Below are 19,094 nucleotides of genomic sequence, written 5' to 3'. Positions count from 1 at the left end.
CTCTGGCGGTGGCCTCCTGGCCAGTGACGATCGGGCTGCCCTCCTGGGCACTGACTCTGGCGGTGGCCTCCTGGCCAGTGACGATCGGGCTGGCGGTGGCCTCCTGGGCAGCTGGGATGATGGCGGTCTTCTCCGCCGTGCTGCTCCTCCCAGACTTTGGAGATTTCTTCTGCCCCTTCCCCACCTTGGGAGGAGTCACAGCTGAGTCGACACTCCCTCCCGGGACCCTTGTGAGCGGCTTTGCTAGCTGGAGTCTTCCCCCTGTCCCGCCGGGCACTGTCCAACTTCTGGTGCTTCACAGGGGGGGGACAGGCTGTGCTGTGGCTCCGTCTCACACTGGATGTCCTGGTGGCCGGTGCACTTCACATACCTGTAACAACAGGCACCACTGGTCCCGGAGATTTTTTGGCTGAGGCGCTAGTACTGGACCTATGATTTGGAGGGGGGTGGGAAACAGGTCAAGCTTGGTCAGGAAAAGTTTCTTAGGAACACTGGGACGGGTAGCTGGAGGGGGTTTGGGAGTGGAGGAAGAGGTAGTGGTTGTAGGAGGTGTACGTTTGGTGACTTTGGATGAAGGTGCATGCGCTGGAGGCTGTCGTGAGGTGGATGGCTGTTGGGTGGGTGTGTGCCTGCGTTTGTGTATCTTGGGAGGGGGCGTCACAGACACACTGGGAGAGGACACAGGGGACATGTAAATGGTAGTGGGGGTGGTGAGTGCACGTGAGCGTGGTGTGGTGGTGGGTGTGCTGGAGCGGGACGTAGTGGCTGTAGTGGTAGTGCAGACGACACTGGGAGGGAGGAAGGAGACAACGAGGAGGGGGACACAGTGGAGGCAGTGGATGTTGCTGTGTCTGTATGTGCGTGATGCTTGCGTGAGTGCCTGTGGGATGTGTGGTGCTTATGTTTGCCTGAGCTTCCCTTGTGAGTTGACTTGTGTGCATGCTGGTCTGAGGGTGTGCTTGGGATAGGCTGGGGTACAGGGGATTGGGTCTGGGTGGAGGAAGTTGGAGGGGGGAGGCTAGAGACAGGGACAATGGCTGCCATCAGTGCTGAGGCCAGAGTTTGCAGGGTTCGATGAAGGGCAGCCTGACCAGAATGAATGCCCTCCAGGAATGCATTTGTGTGTTGCATTTCCCTTTCTACACCCTGGATGGCATTCAAAATGGTAGACTGCCCAACAGTGAGGGACCTGAGGAGGTCAATGGCCTCCTCACTGAGGGCAGCAGAGGTGACAGGGGCAGGGGCTGAGGTGCCTGGGGCGAAGATGATGCCCACCCTCCTGGGTGAGCGGGCACGGGCAAAGACTGAGGGGCTGCTGGGAGGGCGGTGCTGGTAGGGGGGGTGGCGGCTGTACCTGTAGAAGTGGGGGGCACAGATTTTGCCACCACCACAAGGGAGCTCCCATCGGAGGACGAGTCCGTGTCACTGGTTGCTGATCCTGTGACCGCCGTGAAGCTCCCCTCGCCCTCCGTCCCACTGGTGTCTTCCGAGTCCGTGGTGTGGCCCTCCATGGCCATGTGGGATGCAGCTCCCTCTTGCTCCGGTGCCACTGTACCTCCGCATGATGATGCTGATATACACAGGAACAGGGAGACCACAAAAAGGGGGGGGGGACGACAGAAGAAAGACAGGTTGAGTGCATGGCTTACCGCTACCGTTGGCAGACAATACAGACACAGAAGCCCCCTGCACTACGCCGTGCTGTTGAGCTTTACAGATACAATTCCTGGGATATATCCTACATGGCTATGGTCGACATCTGCACACATAGATGACACAGGGGCATGTATACCTGTACTTGGCACTCTACAGAGGTGGGGTGGGGTGCCACATGGCCTGCATTATGGAGGGGCCTAGCCTACGGAACTCGCCCTGGCCTAGGGAAACCCACAGCTCTCCTCCCCCAGCCAGACACCTTCACTGCGCGCAAAGTCCACTGAATGATGTTGTACTCACCCCCTTGTGTCTGCGGTGATGCCCTCAAGCGCCCATCTAACTCAGGGTAGGCCACCGCCAGGATCCGGAACATCAGGTGGGTTATGGTTCGACGGGCACCCCTCCCACGTTGGGAGGCCATCCCCAGCTGAGCCTCCGCCGTCTTCTTGCTCCAGCAGCGAATGTCCTCCCAACTTTTCCGGCAGTGGGTGCTCTGTCTGTGGTGGACACCCAGGGTCCGGACGTCCTTGGCGATGGCACGCCAAATATCCTTCTTCTGGTGGGCGCTGACCTAAAAGAAATGTATAGGGGAAGAAGAGAAGTCATTAGCAACTGCACCGTCGAAGTGAGTGCCCACATCCCTAGCCTTGCTATGTGGCACAAGCATTCACAGTCCTTCATGCACGCAGAACTGTGCCCCCTTCCTTCTTACAACCAGCCCTCTCCACACAGGCATAGCCCATACAACGTGCTCCCTGTGTACTTATCTGTTGGTCTGGAGGACCGTAGAGTAGCGTGTACTGGGGGAGGACCCCGTCCACGAGCTTCTCCAACTCCTCAGCAGTGAAGGCAGTGGCCCTTTCCCCAGACGCAAGAGCCATTGTCTAGGGAAACCCACAGCTCTCCTCCCCCACCCAGACACCTTCACTGCGCGCAAAGTCCACTGAATGATGTTGTACTCACCCCCTTGTGTCTGCGGTGATGCCCTCAAGCGCCCATCCAACTCAGGGTAGGCCACCGCCAGGATCCGGAACATCAGGTGGGTTATGGTTCGACGGGCACCCCTCCCACATTGGGAGGCCATCCCCAGCTGAGCCTTCGCCGTCTTCTTGCTCCAGCAGCGAATGTCCTCCCATCTTTTCCGGCAGTGGGTGCTCTGTCTGTGGTGGACCCCCAGGGTCCGGATGTCCTTGGCGATGGCACGCCAAATATCCTTCTTCTGGTGGGCGCTGACCTAAAAGAAATGTACAGGGGAAGAAGAGAAGTCATTAGCAACTGCACCGTCGAAGTGAGTGCCCACATCCCTAGCCTTGCTATGTGGCACAAGCATTCACAGTCCTTCATGCACGCAGAACTGTGCCCCCTTCCTTCTTACAACCAGCCCTCTCCACACAGGCATAGCCCATACAACGTGCTCCCTGTGTACTTATCTGTTGGTCTGGAGGACCGTAGAGTACTGTGTACTGGGGGAGGACCCCGTCCACGAGCTTCTCCAACTCCTCAGCAGTGAAGGCAGTGGCCCTTTCCCCAGACGCAAGAGCCATTGTCTCTTCCAGACCGAGGTCACAGCAGCACTTGCAGTGTAGGTCCTCTCCTGTCGAAGATCAGGTATAGAGTGATTGAACAGATAGAAAATGGCGGTCACGTCCGCGGCGGTCACGTCTGCGGCGTTGCGTACCATCACCGCCGGCGTACATCGTCATTGGCTCCTGGGACCCATAGGGTCCAATGTTAACCAATGCAGCATTGCGCCGCGGTCTCCGACCGCCTACCGTGACGGTGTACACCGCCAGCGCAGTTACCTCACATCCCATTGTCCCACTTTAGAGGTCAGGCAGCCGCCATTTCAGGGGCCCACATGGCCTGATTCTCAACTGCGTCACACAGACCTAGGTCTTGTCGCACAACACAAATACAGGCCAGATTCTGTGTATGAATGGTGTTCTATGTAGACTGTAGGTACATACCTCTGAGTTGTTTGACTCTGTGGTCGCTGTTGTCCTTCCTAGGCACCGTCCGCTGGTACTTGTGAGGAGATGGCGGAATCCTCCGGTGTACCGACCGATGGTGGACCTGTTGACAACGGAGGAGCGACATTTGATCATCAACTACAGGTTTGACTGTGCCACAATCCAGGAACTGTGTACCCAGTTGGAGCCAGACCTGATGTCAGCAATCCGCCATCCCACAGGGGTCCCGCCTCAAGTGCAGGTGCTATCAGTGCTCCATTTCCTTGCAAGTGGGTCATTTCAAACAACAGTGGCCATGGCATCAGGGATGTCCCAGCCTATGTTTTCCAACGTGTTGTCCAGAGTGTTGTCTGCCCTTCGGAAACACATGCGTAGCTACATCATTTTCCCTCAGGTGGAGGATTTGCCTCCAGTTAAAGGTGACTTCTATGCCCTTGGACATATCCCCAACATCATAGGTGCCATTGATGGGACCCATGTAGCTCTGCCCCTCCCCCCCCCACAGGAGTGAACAGGTGTACAGGAACCAGAAGAGTTATCATTCCATGAATGTACAGATGATATGTTTGGCAGACTAGTACATCTCCCAGGTAAATTCTATGTTCCCTGGCTCTGTGCATGACACCTACATTCTGCGGAATAGCAACATCCCTTATGTGATGGGTCAACTCCAGAGGCACCAGGTGTGGCTATTAGGGGACTCTGGTTACCCCAACCTGTCATGGCTACTGACCCCAGTGAGGAATCCCAGGACCAGGGCAGACGAACGCTACAATGAGGCCCATGGGCGGTGCTGATGGTTCTGAGTTCCTCCCGAACCCCAAATACTGTTCCTCCTGCATGCGCTGGGTTTCCTGAAACTTGGCCATGACCGTTGCCATTGTCTCCTGGAAGTGGTGGTATGCTCCCATGATGGAGGAGAGGGCCTCGTGGAGAGTGGGTTCCCTAGGCCTGTCCGCCCCATGTCGCACAGCAGCCCTCCCAGTTCCCCTGTGTTCCTGGGCCTCCGTCCCCTGGACTGTGTGCCCACTACCACTTCCCCCAGGTCCCTGTTGTTGTTGGGGTGGTGGGTTATCCTGGGTTCCCTGTAGTGGTGGACACACAGCTGATTGACGTGTCCTGGGTACTGAGGTATGGGCCCGCTGGGTGGGTGCTGTGCTGGTGTTACCAGAGGGTGGAAGGTCTGTGGTGGCCTGTGACTGGGTGTGGGGAACCGACTGTTCCGAGGCCCACGATGGTCCGGGCTGGTCATCTAGATCCAGTTGGACAGAGCTGCTGTCGTCACTGTGGGCCTCTTCTGTGGGTGGGGTGGAGATGTCTGGACCCTCCTGTCTGGTGACGTTGGGGAGTGGTCCTGCAGGGGTGTAAAAGCATGATTATTACATCTGTGTGTGTCATGGTGTGCAATGGGTGGGTGACCGTTTACCCCAGTGCTTGCACTCCTGTGTGGGGGCTTGTGTGATGATGGTTGAGCGGGGTGTTATGGGTATGTGCAGTGGGCATGCTTTAGTGATGGGTGTCCATGCTTTGTTGTGTCATGCAGGGCTTGGTGTTGGGATGGGTGGTTTGTGTTAGTAGTACATATGTGAGGAGTTGGAGTGATAGGGGAGGGGGTGAGGGTGGGGGTCTGTGATAGCATGCAGGTAGGGTGGGGGATATGATAGTTAAGATTTGACTTTACCAGAGTCCATTCCTCCACCGACTCCTGCGAGGCCCTCAGGATGCATAATAGTCAAGACCTGCTCCTCCCTTGTTGTTAGTTGTGGGGGAGGAGGTGGGGGTCCGCCGCCAGTCCGCTGTACCGTGATGTTGTGTCTGGAGACCACGGAACCCACCTTCCCCCGTAGGTCATTCCACCTCTTCCTGATGTCGTCCCGATTTCTTGGGAGCTGTCCCACTGCGTTGACCCTGTTGACTATTCTTCGCCATAACTCCATCTTTCTAGCTATGGAGGTGTGTTGCACCTGTGATCCAAATAGCTGTGGCTCTACCCGTACGATTTCCTCCACTATGACCCTGAGCTCCTCCTCTGTCTTTGCCGTGCCATGGGGTGGTGTAGGTGATGTGTGGGGTGGTGTATGTGGTGATAAGTGTGGTGATATGTAGTGGTGTGTGGTGTTTTGTGCATGGAAGTAGTGTGGGTGATGGTGTTGAGTGCCTGTGGCTGCTAGTTTGTGGATGGTGGTGTCTCTCTCTGTGCTTCTTTCTGATTTTTTGGTTGTAGGGGTTTGTGGGTGATGTGGGTGTGTGTTTTATATAGTATTGATTGTGTGGGAGTGGTGTGTGTATGTGTATCAGGTGTGTGTATTTTGATTTGTCCAATGTGGTGGTGTTTTGGAGATGTGTGTGTATTTTGAGCGTCGCGGTGTGTACCGCCAATGGAATACCGCAGTTGAAAGACCGCCGCGTGGATTTGTGGGTTGTGATAGCATGGGTGTATTTCTGTTGGCGTGACGGTGGAGGTTTTGTTTTCGCCAGTTTATCACTGACCTTTGCTGTGGAAGACTTGTGTGGGTGTCTGAATTTTGTCAGATTTCGGGATGTGGGTCGTAATAGCTGTGGCGGAATTCCGCGGCTGCGACGGTGTGTTGGCGGTCTTCTGCACGGCGGTAAGCGGCTTTTACCGCCAATGTTGTAATGACCCCCTATGTGTTTTTATTAATATGTGTTGCTATGGTGCAGTTTTGAGTACGTTCATTATTAGTGGAACCAAAGAAGTCAGTAATTATGAAGTTATTCATTTAACCTAGTCGGGTTGGCTAACTGCGCCGTTTAGTGCTTTCTTCAGTGTGTTTTTTTTAAAGAAGAACAGTATCTGCCTATTGTGATTTCTCTAATTGTGTGCTTGCTTTAACCTTGTTTCAATCTCTAATGAAGAATGAGGACTGTTTTGAATGCCCTGTAATGTGCTGGACTGGGTTGGGGTATATGTTGATCCAAAATTCAACTAAACTTGTAGCAGAAGTGTGACCTGTCATGGTCAAACCGCAGGTGTGTAGATTCAGTACATATGCAGAGTATACAAGGCCATCTGCCACTGTTGGCATTCTAATGGGATGGATAAACTAAATACAAGCTATCTTCATGACTGAGAAGAGTATATAACTTGTAATCTCGATAAGCAGGAGGTGAAATGACAGTTCTCTTTGACCAAATAAATTGCCTGTTGTCAATGGTGCTCTGAAGGTCTTTGTGTTTGCGCCCAAACCTACAGTTTAGAACGTGTGGCCATTTACCATTTATGTGGAGATATGCTTGCCATTCTGCACATGGAACAGATGTGTGTCGGATATAATCATGCAATGAGTCATGAGAAGGGTTCCTGGGAAATGGGAACAATACTCAACCCATTAAATAAACACTAGGGTAAGTATGTTGGGTGTGTATGTGAAGCAATTGTGCTTGAAGTACAAATCAACATTTTTTTCATGTTCACACTGAGCATGGATCTAAGTAGAGAATTAATGTTGTGTACTGTACATTTCCTTTGGAGACAAACTGATCATGATTATGCACCCCCTTGCTCAATTTCTGAAACAAAAACTAGTTTGGAGCCCTATGTGTTACAACAGGATAGATGGTGTTTGCTGAGCTGATCTTGTTCTATGCAGTTGAACTTTGTGGCAGCAGATCATACCAAATAGGTTTTATGTAGACTGTACAGATCTTTACTAAATATTTTGAAGAGCCTTTTCTAGCTCATAGACAGGTCTTGGGTTTCATTGTTGGTGTCTATACATCATAAAAATGATTCATGACACTTAGGCTCTAGCTAAAGCTCGGAATTACTGAATTATCCACCAAAATCCCTTCAAAACTGGATAACCCTAAGCAAGGTACAGCTGAAGCCATTGGTTTTGGCAGGAAAAGCTAAGAGTGCAAAATTGTTCACAGACACAGAAGTCTTCTCACTGGGACGATGCTTTTTACACTTTTACCTGGTTATACATTCTATCATTGGAATTAAGGCCTTATTTAGAGTTAGGCATGCAGAAATTCCAGCACAAGCATGATGAATATCCTGTGCCCCATATTACAATTGGTGTAGGTTTTAATGCACTTGTTTTATGTTGGAGGGTATATCAAACATGATTGTGATGGGCTAGCTAATCTATTTAAGACTACTAGTTTCTATTATGGGGCTCACAATCTTCCAGTGGTTCAAGTCTGAAGTTGTATCCAACAAAGTAGTTCTTAAATCAGACACCTTTGCCACAAGATCCCATGAGCTGTGCAGGTGCTGGTAACATGTTTTGTCTTCTTGTTTTTTATACAACTGTGGTGCCCATCCTACAGCATTTTTAAATTTCAGAGCTGCTAGGGAAGCCCCAAAACCCCTGCAGCTCCAATGGCTCCCCTGCCAGCCCTGATCATGGGTGCAGCAGGATCTGACATTGGCCCCACCCAGCAGAAGGATCTTTTCTTGATGGTCCCACCAGGCAGGAGCAACTCTGTTTCCAGGCATAATGAAACGTTTGTGCTCCAACTGGGAAGGAACAGCTTTTTGATCCTGCAGGGTCAGAGCACAGAAGACTTCCCTTCCTGCGCTCTCACTGGTAGGGAAAAAGATGTCCTGGGAATGATGCCAGCCCTTGGGGATGACATTTTTGGTGCTATAGCCCTCCTCCTTTATTAAGTTCATAGGCCAGAGGAATGGGGGCCTGAGGGCCTCTATTAAAGAAGAAAATGTATTCTCCTTAAGATGGACCCCAAATTAATTGAAATGGTGACTTACGAAGAGGGTCATTCTCTCAGGGACATCTTTTCGGTGATGATTTTATCGAGGTCTTTAGCTCTTTACAAAAATCATAAAAATATCAAAAACATTTTCAAGATAGGGTTTTTAGTAGAGGCAGGAGAAGGAGGGGTTGGTTTCTCGGCCAAAGACAGTCTATTTCCTACATGGGACATAGTACCAGGTTAACTGGGTCCTACCAATGTTTCTACCCCTTGGAAGAAAAGGTTTTGTGACAGGTCCTCAAAAAGAGATCTGAGACAAAGAGGAATGTCTGCAGTTAATAATTTCAAAGACCTTTCAGATACCCTATATCTGGAGGCAGGTTGGACTAATTTTGTGGGAATTGGAGTCTCGTAAGGCAGGATCCATGGGTTTTAATCAGTGGATACAAACTGGAGTTTATAGATATACCAGTTCAGTCAGCAACACCTTGAGAAATAAGGTTTTCAGAGGCAGATTCAAAGTTAGTTGCACAGGAAGTAGAAGATTTATTTGCAAAGGAGGCCATTCAGGAAATAACACATGGTGGCCTAGGTTTCATCAGCAATATATTTCAGGTCAAGAAGAAAGGCAAAGGTATCCGACCAGTGATTAAGCTAAAGAACTGAATGAGTGGGTGGTGTATAACCACTTCAAAATTTAGGAAAGTTATCTGTTAAGGGATGTCTTAAGGAAAGGAGATTGGCTAACGAGGTTGGATCTCGAAGATGCGTATTTGACAACACCGATTTGCCACCTCACCAGAGATATCTCCAATTCAACAAGATGGGAAAGCTGTGGCAATTCTGCAGTCTCCTACTTGGCTTGTCTTCAGCTACTTGGTGCTTTACCAACGTGCTTCACCTGGTGGCAGAACGGCTATGGACAATGGGAATAAGGCTAATAACTTACTTAGAAAACATTCTAATTATGGGTCAGTTCAAAGCATGTAGTGTTAAGGCAAGCAAATATAACTGTGGGGTTACTAGAATTGTTGGGCTTTGTGGTAAACAAAAATAAATCATATTTGATCCCAAGTCAGAAAACATAGTTTATGGGTTTTGTTGTAGATACGGTTCAGGCAGAGTTGAGGTTACCAAGAGAAAAACGAAATAAATCTTGAAAGGAGTTGAGTAAAATTTTGGGGATGAAAGTGATACCCTTTAGGTTTTGGTAATGATTTTGGGCCTCTTATGCCTGACGAATCGGGCGATATTCTTGGACCACCAGGGACCTTTTGACTATAGATGTGTCTCATTTTCCTAAAGAAAAATTATAGGGAAAAATGTGTTTTGGAACCCCACCATTTCTCAGCCCACCCCAAAACTTTCCAAGGAGGAGCTAAGGTGGACAACCCTTTCTTGTACTTTTTGTAAAGTATTGTGAAAAATTGTCAAACAGCACCAAAGTTCTAAGCAAACCATAAAATATATATATAATATAATATATATAATTACCTAGTGGCGGTCCCCATTAGTTAGTTATAGGTAGGACCACGATCCTATAAAGAAAGCATTTTTTACTTGCCTATATCTTTGGCACCGCTTGACGAATATTCACAAAACTTTCTTAAAAAAATGGCTTTTCCTGTCAAGCCTGTCAAGCCAGGGTCTGTGGACCAACCTCTACCACGTGTGAAACGAAGGCTACAGGGGCATTATAGTTAGGAAATAGAATTAAAAAACCCTTAGAAATTTACTTAGAAAAACAAAGGCTAGAGGGACGTTATAGCTAGTAAATAGATTTTTTTTAAACGTAGAAATTCACGGAAAAATCCAAAGGTTACATGGACGATATAACTGAATGTACTTGGTCAGAACCATAGAAATTCAGCAGTAATAGTTACCTGAGCTAACTGGTGCTCCCGTAATGCACTGCTTATGACCTCACATATTACATCACTCCTGACATGGTCAATGACTTCACTGATGACATCTCATATGACATCACTGATGACATCATTGATGACATCTCATATGACATCACAGATTAAATCATCCACACAAAGAGTCATATGCCCACTCATTTGCTGATACAAACTCTTGTATACCCACACACACACATCTACTCACATATTTGTGCAGAGAAGTAGTGATATACAGACATTAATTCAGTTAAAACAGCTACTGGCACAACCACTCACTCACCCATACACTACTAACAGAGATATTCACAGACCCATAAAGTTACTTACACATCCACTCATACACCCACTGACGCACCCACTCACACTCACGCAGCCCATCAACAGATCACTATTCTAGAGACACATCCAGTTAATTAGCTGTAGCAACACTGACACTCACACACTTAACCATACAGTCACTGACACAGTCACTGACTCATTATTACAGTCACTTACACAAGCAATCACTCAACTATACAACTATTCACACACCATCTTACTCACATTAACAGGCACTTACATCCCCACTCAGTCACCCATACAGCCACTCACAGAGCCACTTACTGAGCAACACAAGTTCTCACACCTCCACTCACTAGCCTATAAAAAACTGACTCACCCACTCAGTTTACAATACAGCTACTTATACACCACTGACTATCACATACAGTCACTGACACAGCCACTCAGTTATACTTACCGCCATTCAGACACTCACTGACTCATCCACACAGTAAGTGACTCACCAAGTCACTCACCAATACAGTGACACCCATTCACTTACCCAGACAACCACTCTGACACCCACTCACTCACACATGCAGCCTCCCACAGACCCACTCACTTAATGAAATGCAGCTGCTCACACAATCACTTGCTCACCTATACAGCAACTTACACATGCATTCAGACTTGCATACAGCAAACGATTCAACCACTCATTCACCCATAGACACACTCACACACCAACTCACTCATTGATACAACCACTTACACTCACTGGATGGTGTCATTAATGGTGTCATCAATGACGGTTGTGTACAAGAAAATTCATAACCTAACTATAATGTCTCTGTAACTTTTGTTTTATATATATATATATATATATATGTATGCATACATATATATATATATATATATATATAGTTGTAGTGTTACAGTTAGGACCTAGTTTCTATGTAAGAAGCACTTTTTTTTATTTGCCTATATCTTTGGTGCCGCTTGACAAATCTTCATGAAACATTGCCAAAAATGGTTGATAACACATCAACAACAGAAGTCATTGAAGTGTTGTCAGCCAACTTGAGCTGAGGCTAAGTGACAAACAAAATTAACAAAAACAAACAAAAGGGGCTAGGGTACGAACACCCTGACACCTTAGCTCTAGCGGTGGGGTCCCAAAGGGACCCCCTGGGGCTAAAAAGCATTTTTTTCTTTTGATTTTACAAGCAGAGATGCAGTGGATCTGTGACTATGGTTTGAATTATGAGTCGTTTCTGACTGGGGAACCAGTGGAGTTCTTTCAGCTGTGGTGTGATTTTAGTGGTGTGTGGGAGGCTGAAAGTGATTCTGGTCACTGACTCCTCAATGCAGATATTTCAAGATGACCAGATTTAAAAGCCAAATCCCTGATGTTCCCACACAACTTGTGATTGTGGATAAGGGTAGACACTCCTGGTACTGGCTCCATTATGAATTACAGGCCACTTGTAATTCGTCCTTTATAGTCTAAAACTTTCAGTAGAAATGGATTCCAGAGAACTAATTGGATCTACTGATCCTTGTGAGCCATTAAGTATCTTTATTTTTTTAATGTGTTGCTTTCTAGAAGTTCTTTATCCCAATAAAATGCATGTTCGGTAGACAATCTCAAAAGTGAGTCTTTATCTTGGGAACAGAACAGTGCAGCCTTTACAAACGATAATCAAATGTTAATCAAGTGAGAGTCCATTTCAGTGACCACAGAGTAAACTAGTCCTTTTCTTTTAGCTTGTCATTAAATCAGGTATCCCTCTGGGATCCTTCTTTGTATTTTGAAAACTGCAGTGTTCCAGCTGGCTAATGGCCTGTATAACATGGCACATTTCCAATTGGAAAATGAAAGGACTGTGTTGGTTCACATTCATTAATTCAAGATCAATACAAACAAGCTTTCGTTGTTTGCTTGTTTCTGAGATCATAATCAAAGGCTAATTATCTTTAAACTGATGAACATGGTTTTCATCATGAGCTCCATGAGCTCCTGGCACCAGAACATTGTGATAGTCATCGCAGAGAGACAGTAGTTTATGAATCAGACAAGGCCATCAAAATGAATTGTTCGTTAAAACTTAATTTCTTTCCCTGGTGAGTCAAGTATCGGCTACCTCTTGTCCCTTTCCTTCACAAACAATAACATATTTTCTTCTACGCAGCCCAGTCTGTTTTTTGGCTTCAGGTAGCCCATAAACATTCAAGTTACAGTTTTTGTTTTCTTTGTAGGAGAAGGTTTAAGTAGCCAAATAAGAAAGTACGTTTTTTTTTTAGCAGAAATATTGATTTGGAACTCATGTTGCATTAACACATTAGTAAGGTGGCGAGTGTTAATGTCAGTACAACAAGTTATTAGGAATGCACAACTCTCGAATGAAATTGAAGGGCAGGTAAGGGCTTTTTGGGTTACCAACTAAGGGCACGGTGTACTCTGAATGTTAAATGTACTTGTCAGAACTAAGAGCCTCTATAGGTGAAAACAGAATTCTTTGGTTGCCTGTCCCTTTCCTGTTTAACGTTCAGGTCACATCTTCTCAGGTCTGGGGGTAATGCAACAACTTCAACAATATCTACACTGTTAAAAGAAAGTTATTGGCGTAAACTGAAATACCCACTGTTATCCGACAGTCACCACCAGCCCATCCGAGCTTCCTAATTACACGACACCTTTTCTCTGAATTCTTATATTTAACTCATCCAATTAACCCAGAAATGCAAATATAAATATAATTGTATTCGTCCGTATTTTAAAATATTATTAAAAAAACATAACAGCAATCATAAATGAACACATAACCTACATTAGTTCCAGGTAATGAATACTGAAAGCTGCTAAATGCCTGAAATATTTCAAAGTGAACTTTAAGTACATTGATATTGGCTGTAGTAGAGACTACCAGACCCTTCGAGTATGCCCATCTGCAGCAGTTTAACCCCTTTGCTGCCAGGCCTTTCCCCCTCAGGTGCCAGGCCTTTTTTTTGGCTATTTGGGGCAGTTCGCGCTTAGGCCCTCATAACTTTTTGTCCACATAAGCTACCCATGCCAAATTTGCGTCCTTATTTTCCCAACATCCTAGGGATTCTAGAGGTACCCAGAGTTTGTTGGTTCCCCTGAAAGAGACCAGGAAATTAGCCAAAATACAGCAAAAAGTTCATAAAAAAAAAAAAAAAGGGCTGCAGAAAAAGGTTTGTGGTTTTTCCCCCTGAAAATGGCATCAACAAAGGGAGTGCAGCAGAATTGTTATTGCTATAGAGGAGCAATGTTGGCTGGTAGGAATTTTGTGGATTCCTACATATTCCGGAAGGTCCCATCACAAAAATGTGGGAAAAATGTGTGATTTCCAGAAAAGTTGAAGGTTTGCAGGGCATGGTGGGTAAGAAAATGGTGTGGGGTGCATGTGAAGCACACCACCCTGGAATCAACCAGATATTTAGTTTTCAGATGTGTCTAGGTCTTGTGGATTTTTCTACATGGCAGCATCCCAAAGTAAAAAAAGTGCAGCCCTCACCATTCCAAGAGGGACGATTTTGAGAGTTACCAAGCTCGCATGCCCCAAATGTAAAACCAAAACCCAAAGTAATCAAATGTCCTCTTGCTTGCCATGGGATAAGATGTTTTAGTGTGCAGGGGAGAGCTGAAAGACTGTTTCCCCCTTCAGTTCGGGTGGGGGCATAACCAGGCCCACACTGGTTGGTAGCCACCACCCCACTATTTTTTGTTTTAATTCCCCGGCATCTAGTAGACTTTCTGCGCCCCGGGGTGTGGATTGGGGGTAATTGCCCAATCTGCCCACTGGTGAGCAGAACAACTTTGGCACCATTTATTTGGGGTGGGGGTATGGCCATACCCCCAACCTCTTATTTTGAAAAATAATCTTCCCTGGTTTCTAGTGGGCTTTCTGCCCCTTTGGGGGCAGATGGGCCTTCCAAAAATAGGCCAATCTGCCCCAAGGGGACAGATATGGAGAACAGTAATGTGCCCCTATGGGGAACGACCCTTGCCCAAGGGGCTGCCCCCCAAACAAAACACACACAGAAATCCCTGGTGTCTAGAGGTTCCTAACAAAAATAGGCCGATCTGCCCCCAAGGGGGGCAGAAATGGCCTAAATACAATTTGCCCCCCAGGGGAGCGACCCTTGCCTAAGGTGCAGGACAAGCTGGATATACCCTTCCGGATTTACCGCTGGGAAGACATAATCCCCCATACCTGCATATGATAGTAATGGAGAAGCCTGTTATCTACAAAGACACCAACCCTATATAGGCCAGGGAGCCGGTAGTTTCAGCAAGCAGCTGTAACGAAGTCAGACAGCATGCGCTCGTGACCATCTGGCTAGAACCTCCCTCTTATGTGCATGGGACAGGGAAATGTTTTTATAATAAAGTAACTGATGTTCTGAGAATGTGTCCCATGTAAAAATACATGTGGTTCAGTAAATGTTGCCAACAATCGTATCTCGCCGCAGCCTTGAGGAAAGCACAGACTAAAGAATGTTGTGCTAAAATTGTCTTGCTTTCATAGGCAAAAGGACAAGATAAAGAAAATAAAACACCATCAAGAATGTGGCCCATTCTAAAAGAATAGAATAAAATAAAATCAAATGTTACTATGCTAGAGGGCACAAGCAGCAAGCCTAGTTGCTAAAATAACGTGCCCAGAGACAACACAAAAATGGCTGTACACAGAACCTCCATGATCTTGCTAGCCCAGCGCCTCAGGTCCTCCCAACTCTTCCGGCAATGGACATTGTGCTGGCGATAAACTCCAAAGGCCCACACCTCTTGGACGATGGCTCTCCAAATGGCTTGCTTCTGATGGGCGTTGACCTAAATGGATGCAATAGATGAATAAAGAGATCAGAATTGCATATTTTATGAAATCTGTTTGGTTAACACACCTTTTGTAGACACCTAGCAGAAGCATTTTAAATTGTTGACACACTACATGTGTAAATCTCACATACTGATAAGTACAGGGACATAAAAACACACTTGAGGTCATCTGCTGACTATTCACAACCCTGGTTATAGCCTACACGGACTAAGCAAATCTACTAATATCATTTAGCCAAGGGCCACCTAACATGTACTGTGATATGAGACACTATGAAACACAAAACACAATTGTGACCTTCTGAAAGGTCAACCACTTGTGCATGACTGTACACAGACACCTTCACATCCAGGCACATTGACTTGCTGCATACAGTCCATACAGACTTCTACTGTAGTATAGACATTACCCTAAGATTTAGGTGACAATGAAATTGCTGACATGGGTGCCATTGAGTGCTTTCTCTCTGTGGATGTGTCGACATGTGGACTACATAATGAAATCTCATGCTACATCTGATTGAGTTTGTGTGGTATGTACTGGTATTAAAGGACGCACCTTTTCAGGGGCGGCTCCTCCGCTATAGCAAAGGAGCATCGCCCCACCGCTAGCAGCAGCAACTGCAAAACGTTTAAAGTAAAAACATAATAAACTATGTTTATTATGTTTTTCTTTCAAAAGGGGTGGGGCCACCCTTCATGACAGGGACAGAGGGACACATTCATGTTTGGCCGGCTGTCTCGAGCTGGCCAAACATACGTGCGCACTATGGCCCTCATTCTGATTCTGGCGGGCGGCGGAGGCCGCCCGCCAGAATTCAGCCCTCCATAATACCGCTCCGCGGTCAAAAGACCGCGGAGGGTATTATGAGTTTTTCCCTGGGCTGGCGGGCGGTCTCCAAAAGACCGCCCGCCAGCCCAGGGAAAAACTCCCTTCCCACGAGGATGCCGGCTCGTAATCGTGGGAGTGGGAAGGTGCGACGGGTGCTGTTGCACCCGTCGCGTATTTCACTGTCTGCAAGGCAGACAGTGAAATACATTTTGGGGCCCTCTTACGGGGGCCCCTGCAGTGCCCATGCCAACGGGAGAACCGCCAGGAACTGGATGGCGGGAGGGGGAGTCGGAATCCCCAAGCCGGCGCAGTAAGCTGCGCCGGCTTGGAGGATTCCTTGGGGGCATCGGGAAACCGGCGGGAGACCGCCGGTTTCCCTTCTCTGACCGCGGCTAAGCCGCCGCGGTCAAAATGCCCCGCGGGGCACCGCCGGCCTGTCGGCAGTGCTCCCGCGTGCCGCGGCCCTGGCGGTTCTATACCGCCAGGGTCGTAATGAGGGCCTATGTGTTCTCCAACCCAGCAACGCAGTGCCGGATTGCAGAGAGCAGGCAGAGGATCTCTCTCGACTTGGAAAGCCCTGGCTGGGTGCTCCGTCCAATCTCACCACTGCTTTCATGCTGGCAGCATGAAAGCAATGGTAGCAGTGGAACGCAGGGCAGGCTGGGAGCCTGTGCTTGCAGCCGAGGAGTGGTGTGGTGGATGCACAGCAAAACAGGTACGTTTTCTTTTCCTTTTAATTACTTTTTTTTTTGGTGGCTAGTCCCCACCTCCCTTCCCTGCAATGCACCGCTCCGCCTCTTCTCCCTCTTGCGGGTCGCGTATGCACCTTTTACCATATGTGGCAGTCTTACAGAGATGACGTTCACCATGCCAAGGTATGTTTGGTCTGATTGGTTGAATGTAACAAAGATAGCAATTTACATGTAATGATCTCTCCAGAATTAGCCAACTATCTGCACTGTATGTTTGTCACTTGTGCAAAAGATCTGTACAGTGCAAACATGACTTATGAAAAGTGACAACAGACCATTGGAAGTAGGTCAATAGAAAGATGTTGCAGGTCAGGGGGTTACCTCAGTCACCATTCCAGATGTATTCAACGTTAAATTATTTAGGGCTACTATTGGTTCAGAAGACTTGTTTTGGGAACATCCAAGGATTTTCAGGTCTACAGCGAGATTAACCTGTGCATCTGTTGCAATGCCATAGTAACTGACCCAGTCAATAATGGGTAAAACTCTTTTTCAGTCCCTGTTATCAGCAGGCTGCGCATACTGAGCCAACATGAACATTGCATTTCCATCACTTCAATAAATAACAGTACATCTTGTGGCTATCCTATATGTGAGCTCAAGGTTGTGTGGCACTCTGAAGGGGTCAGTGAGTAATATGTGGACTGTACACATTGCTAACATCCTCCTCGACTGCTTCTAACAGTATACATGCACAGCTCATGCTGTAATGCAAATACAATTATTTTCCTATTTACCATCATCTGCTCATCAAGTATATCATTGTTACCCTGAAAAGATTACATGCATAGATATGTGAATGCAACAAAAGGAGGATCTAGGGCTTATCACACATCACACAACACAATGGTCATTTGAAATACTAGTTACCTGTTTCTCAGATAAGTCGTAGAGCTGACCATACAGAGAATGCTCCTTTGGAGAGAAGGAAGGGGCCCTCTATCCTGCTTGGCCTGGCATGACTGCTCCCAGAGGTGTCAGACAGCAGATAAAGTGGCAGAGGTGTTGATGGCTTCAGTGTCAGGAGGAAATGTAATTATTTTTTAAACCAAGGCATAGATTTACGCCACATATGTGGTCATTATTGTAGATGGGTGCAGCCATTAGGCCACGACTATCACAGTCAACAACATTGACCTATGGATGTGTCCGCTGTGGATGAAACCGCCCACCACACAGTCGACTTCCGCCGATGGTGGCAGCTTCCAAAAGTCCAATAAAGGAGGTCAGACATCTGTAATTTTAGCTGTTGAAAATACAGTATTGGTAACTGGTAAATGTGTAGAAATGTGTTGTAACATGTTTACAAATGTACTAGTCCATTGAGCTGTAATTTCTTCTATCAAATTGTGGGAAGCTGGCTTGGTATATGGTAGGTACCCAAGGTACTTACACCTTATACCAGGTCCAAGTCTCCCCTCAGTGAAGTGGAGGCAGTGTCTAGAAGCCAGGCTCAAGAGTAAGCTGTGGATGAACAGCCAAGGCTTATCTTGGAGACATGCAAAGCTCATGCAAAACCACTGTAGTCACACAGCACTTACACACATTAAAGGTAACACTCAGGCCCATATTTATACTTTTATACAATTGTGCCGAATTTGTGTCATTTTTTTGTTACGCAAATTCGGCACAAACCTAACTCCATATTTATATTTCGATGTTAGACACATTTAACGTCAAAATATAAAAGTTTGCACCATTTTTTGGATGTGTGCACTTGCTTTGCGTCAATGAGATGCAAGGTAGGCGTTCCCATCTAAAAAATGGTGCTAACCCCATTGCCCCATATTTATCACCCCGTGCTAAAATGACGCACGGGTGGAAGGAGGGGACAAATAATGATGCAAAGTTTGCTTTGCACCATTATTTAACTCCTAGGTCAGACCAGGTGTTAGAGGACCTGTGGACCCATTTCCATGGTTAAACACCATGAAATGGGTCCACAGGTGCCATCCCCAAGCCCCAGGAACACTGCTACTACCACCAGAGGGACACTGGAGGATGGGGGACCCCCATCCCAGATAATTCTGGGTAAGTATTTTATAATTTATTTTGGGGCCCCCTGCATGGCACAGGGTGCAATGACCATACCCAGGGAACACTGGTCCTAATGGTGTTGGCCATTAGGGTGGTGGACATGACTCCTGTCTTCCCTAAGAAAGGAGTCATGTTTTT

This window comes from Pleurodeles waltl, chromosome 5 (genome assembly GCF_031143425.1).
Source record: "Pleurodeles waltl isolate 20211129_DDA chromosome 5, aPleWal1.hap1.20221129, whole genome shotgun sequence".
NCBI lineage: Eukaryota > Metazoa > Chordata > Amphibia > Caudata > Salamandridae > Pleurodeles > Pleurodeles waltl.
Note: the sequence above shows the minus strand (reverse complement) of the source record.